The sequence below is a fragment of the Morus notabilis genome, unplaced genomic scaffold (assembly GCF_000414095.1).
Source record: "Morus notabilis unplaced genomic scaffold, ASM41409v2 Scaffold203, whole genome shotgun sequence".
In the NCBI taxonomy this organism is placed as follows: Eukaryota; Viridiplantae; Streptophyta; class Magnoliopsida; order Rosales; family Moraceae; genus Morus; species Morus notabilis.
Genome location: NW_010361196.1, coordinates 953,908 through 959,575, shown reverse-complemented (window position 1 = coordinate 959,575; position 5,668 = coordinate 953,908). Strand labels below are relative to the sequence as shown.

At 39.1% G+C, this 5,668-nt stretch overlaps 1 non-coding gene across 1 annotated transcript; it reads left to right on the top strand.

The window, feature by feature from the left end:
• Positions 1-4,708: 4,708 nt before the first annotated feature.
• Positions 4,709-4,815, top strand: LOC112091729. The gene has a single exon (XR_002902279.1). It is a non-coding gene; the product is annotated as a small nucleolar RNA R71 (small nucleolar RNA).
• The last annotated feature ends 853 nt before the right edge of the window (positions 4,816-5,668 follow it).

Genomic DNA, 5,668 nt, shown 5'->3' with positions numbered 1-5,668 from the left:
ATAATCCTAATGCACAATTTTTTTCTAGAACTACTCTTAGGAAAGATGCATTAAAATTATATAAACAAGAAAAAGAAGCATTAATCAACCTTCTACATTCTACTAGTGGTTGCGTTGCGTTAACGGCGTATATTTGGTCCGCCGTTGCCAACAAGGATTATTTAGCTGTAACCGAACATTATTATAAAGGTTTTGATTTGGATAAGAGAATCTTAGGTTTCAAATGTGTTATAGGATCACATACTGCCAATTTAATATATAACACAATTTTATCTGTTATTGATGAATATAGTTTAAGAGATAGAATAATGGCCATAAAATTAGATAATGCAACTGCGAATACTAAAGCAATAAAACTTTTTTAAAATGATTTAAGTTTATTTAGTAATAATGATATTTTCCACCAACGTTGTGCATGTCATATAATTAATTTAATAGTAAAGTCCGGTTTAAAATCAATGTCAGGTCATATTAAAAGAATTAGAGATAACATTGCTTGGATTCAAGGTAGTAATCAAAGAATACAAGATTGGTTTAGATTTCTACAAGCATGTAATCAAAATCCTAGAGCATTAGCCTTAGATATGCCCATAAGATGGAACTCCACTTACATAATGCTTGAACAATGCATCCCCTATAAAGATGCTATAATAAATTATGTTAGTGCAAAATTAGGAACAGGATTTATAGATGAAACTGATTGGCAAATTGCCGAACTTTTGTATAACTTTTAGGTAGATTTCATAAAGTTACCTTAAAGCTTAGTGGAACTTATTACCCAACTTCACCATTAGCATTAGGAGAACTTTTAAGAATGTCTATTTTATTTAGTGAATTTTGGACACATGAGGTTTTAGGAGTTCCTATCGCCCACGGATTATTTTGGTTTTGTAAACATATATATTTTGGAGTTAAACTCATATACCTTGGATGATTGTATAATTTTAATTGTGGCTAGGAAACTTGATGGGAATGGTGTATTAACGAAATTTTGTTTAAGCAAAAAAAAAAAAATGAAACACCATAGTTTTCACATAAGTGACAGGTGAAGATTAGTGATTGTGGCACGTACTTAGGATTGTTGGCAAGGAACTAAAACGTTTGAAGGAGATGGTATATAAGGGGTGTCACAGGTTGTCTAAGAAGAAGAAGAAGAAGACGACGATGACGAGTCAAGGTCAAGAAGAATCTGGGAGTGGAAGTGGATCTTCATCAAGAGGTGGCGGCGGATTCAACGAGTTAATGGCGTACCTGAGTGAGGGCTTAGTTGTAGACAGTAGTGAGGTGTTTGATTTGGTTGAGTGGTGGAGGGCACGAGCATTAACTTGGCCGATCCTAACACGACTGGCAATGGATATTTTTTCAATCCCGGTCTCCACCGTTGCAGCCGAACAAGCATTCAGTACAACCGGCCGAATACTTGAAGAACGGAGAAACGCATTGCAGCAGGATATTGTTGAAGCTTTGGTGTGCATCAAGGATTGGGACCGTTCCGACCAACGCTTACACGATACAATCTCACCGGCAAACCAAGAATGGATCGACGAATTTAATAGATTAACTTTTAATTTTCAAGATGATCCTTCTGCTTCATCTTGATAATTTCTTTGTAAATATTTATTTACTTTGTAATTCCTAATTTGTATAGTGTTTATTGTAATTTGTAATCTTGTATAGACTTTGTAAGTTCATCAAATTTGTAATTCGTCCCACAATGATTGCACTCCTTTTTCCTTACCAAGTTTTTATCCCAATTGGGTTTTTCTTGGTAAGGTTTTTAATGAGGCAATCATAAATTACAAATTTAAAAATCAATGAAGAAGTAATTTTTTTTATATAGTTCGTTCGTGTCGTGTGTTCATTTCATATTTCAAATTATAATATACACAATTACACATTGTAATTATACAAATACTTATTTCAACAACATAAAAATATAATATAAAAAAAAAGAAAAAAAAATTTCGGGCAGCCGGTCGGGCATCGGGCAGCCCGACCGGGCACGGGCAGGCTTCCTCTGCCCGAAGCCCGTCTATGGGAATTTTCAGGTCGGGTCAGGCAGGCCAAATTTTCGGGCAGATCGGGTTCGGTCATCGGGCAAAAATTCAGACTTTTCGGTGGTCACGGGCGGCCCGTCCAAAGTTTCAGCACTGATCAGGGCTGAATGAAAAATGAGCGTGGCGTTTAAGGAAATTACGGATTTCTTCTATGGGCTTTGGGGGATCATGACCGTTTATATCAGCGAAGTGGTCTTAAGATGGGATGGACGGTAGGGATGAATGTGGTGATTGGGATCAAGGGTGTGAGGGTATTTTCGTCTTTCGGGTATGTGTTGCTTGCGACGCAATCTTTTTTCTGAGAGTGAGAGGGTTAAAAAAAAAAAGTTATCTTCTCATGTTTTAGAAGATTTGAATAATGTTTTTCAGGACAGAGAAGTTACAATTAAAACACAAGTTTTTTTCTTCTTTTATTTTCTTTTCTGGACCAGTAGACCGACATATTAGGTGCGTTTAAAATTCATTTCAAAATGTTTTTGTTTTTTGTATGAAAATGAAAACGAAAACGTGTCACGCCCCCCAAACGGGGTGGGTGACGTGGAGCTCGATTAGTGGTTAATAAAGCAGATTCCCAGACGAGCCCCACTCAACTGCATTAAAATATAAATAAATTACAGAATTCCGGAGCCTCTGACACACAGGGCTCCACCCCACAGGACATACGGTATCGTACATACATGCTCATGTAAATAATCATTACAACAGACATCAACCACAGTCTAGTTAATCCAAATATTACATAAGTTTACAGAATTTCTCAAATTCCTTACATTTATTCAAGAAGATGAACTCAATCCTCACTTGATCCAACAGTAGCCATCTTCCGCTACCCCGCGCCGCTCCTAGAGTCTCCTGGGAGCGGTTTAATACATTTGAAACATAAAACGTGAGCGAAAGGTCCAGTAGGATGTTAATTACAAAGACGTAAAGTAAATAAATAGATAAGGTGCAAGTAAATAAATAAATGGGTACGTAAATAAATAGACATTCAATCCCAACAGACAGCCGGAACCTCACATCCTTTTTCTCAAAGGAAATAAATGTAAAATCTCCATATTACAGGCTTCAACAAGTAATTAGTACAAATTACTTACCTAACCAAGTGCCTCGCCTACCCGAACCGAGTTTCGGGTTCTGCCCCCAAGGATGCACTCTCCGCATCCTATCTAGGCTTACAGCAATAGACTCTAATACCAGTTCACAAGATCTCTTTGCTTAAGAAATCATTCATTAACTTTTCTGAAATCGTTTTTATGACCCCACGAACTACTCAAGCCGCGGGCCCCATGACTGGGCAAGCCATGAGGTTCCATGACTAATTAAGCCATTGTTTTCAAAGCGTTTTTCTTTCACAACCAATCCCATTCTTTAAAACATTTTCAATGCCAAATCTTCTTTTAAAAATAGGCTCACAAGGAAAAGGGATAGAAATCCTACCTCGCACTACCAAACCTGGGATTAGCGTTGCCTTTTCCGGCTTTCGCTTCCTCAAGCCCCTTCAATCTGAATCATCAGCGATCACTGATGCAAGACAACACTTTAGGATTAATTCTCATTCCTAAAGCAATCCAAATCTCAATTTCTAACCAAGATTTCCTATTAGTGTGCCCTAATCCATTTTCATATTTCAAATTATCATTCCAAGGGTTTTCAATCTCAAAATAAGGATTAAATATGCTAATGCATTCATCTCAAGTCCCCCAAATGAAGCTAATTTAGGTTCTCCCCGAAAATAGGGGTCAAAATGGCAATTTCAGGCCAAACGGGGTCAAACCCCATGTCAACCGGTCGACCGGTGACAGAACAGTGCATTACCACCGGTCGACCGGTGGTGTGCACTCCGGTCGACCGGACAGGTCGACCGGTCAGGCCAATGCAATCCGGTCGACCGCATAGGTCGACCGGTTTCCATGTGATATGGTCAACCGCACAGGTCGATTGGTGGAATCAACTGCGCGAGAGAAGCTCGCAGAAATCAGTCGAAAAACCTGCAAATCCAGACCCAAATCGAAATATTTCAAGGGGAAACCACTAGATCTGAGTTCTAGGTCCTAAAACAAGTCCAAAGAACCCAAGATCTCCAATTTCTACTCTAGTTTTACTCAAAAACCATCAAAATCCGGTTTGAACCAAAAATACGTTTTGAAATTCAAAAACTTAAAATTCAAGAGAGGTTCTTTCAGTAATCTTACCTTGAATCCTTCTCTTGACGTTGAAAACTTCTTCAAATCTTTCCTTGGTTCAAGATCCGTTTGATTTGGGACAAAAGGGGAGAGAGGGAGAGCACAGGAGAGTGGGAAAGTGAGTGAGGGAAAGTGAGAGAGAGAGAGAGAGGTGCACGGGAAGGAGAAGGAAAAAGAAAAGGAAAAGGAAAAAGGGAAAAGAAAAGAAAAGGAGACGGAAATGAAAAGGACATGTGTACAATATTATAAAACAATAGTCCAGAAATGCGCCCATAAATTCCTGCTGCTCTATTCACAGTGGACCGCTCGTTTTGCCATTGACAACTGTTCATTGACATGTCCTCAAAGAGATTAAGTGCATCCCCGGGTGTCTTTGACAAGATGGTCCCACCGGCCGCTGCATCAATATGGGCCTTAGTTTGCCCAGTAAGCCCATTGTAAAAAAGTTGCACTTGGAACCAATCCTCAATGCCATATTGAGGACACTTCCGGAGCATCTCCTTGAACCGTTCCCATGCCTCATATAATTGTTCATACTCAAATTACCGAAATTGAGTGATCTCAGCCCTCAGTTGAGACGTCTTGGAGGGCGGGAAGAATTTGATTAGGAACTTTTGGGCCATGTCCTCCCATTCGGCTACACTCCCTGATGGTAAAGATTGAAGCCATGCCCGAGCCCGGTCCTGCAAGGAGAATGGGAAAAGTTTCAAACGAATGATCTCAGCGCTCACCCCATTCATCTTAACTGTGTCACAAATCTCCAGAAAAGTAGCCAAGTGGATATTGGGATCCTCGTGCGGCAAGCCTCCATATTGGTTCTATTGGACCATATTGACGAGGGCCAGCTTGAGCTTGAAGTTGTTGGCATTAACTTGTTGACATTGGATGCTCGAATAATTCTCATTCACTACGGGCTTGAAATAATCTCGCAACGTCCGTTGCTGGTCTTCTTGGTTTTGTTCCTCGGCCATGTTCTTAGCCCTAGCTCGTCGTTCTCTCTTTAATGCTTGAACAGTTCGTTCGATTTCTGAATCCAAAGGCAAGAGTTCCGAGCCACGTGCTTTTTGCATGCACCTACAAACACAACCAAAGAAAAATAGATAAATAAATACAAATAAAAAAAACTTAGATTAAAACAAGATATTTCTTCACTATAGTAGTCTAATTCTTAACTGCTCAATCCCCGGCAACGGCGCCAAAAACTTGTTGCAAATAATTTGACTACGCTTGCAAGTGCGCAAGTCGTACAAGTAATAAAGTGGTCTGAAGACCGATATCGTCCCACGAGGATTGACGTTAAGAATATAAACTAACTATTGTGAACATCATATCTTAACTTTATCTAAGCGATCAAATTTGGATGTGATAAACTCAAAGAAAAACTAAAATAATAAAGGAAAACTAAATCAAAAGGAAAGATGACAGTAA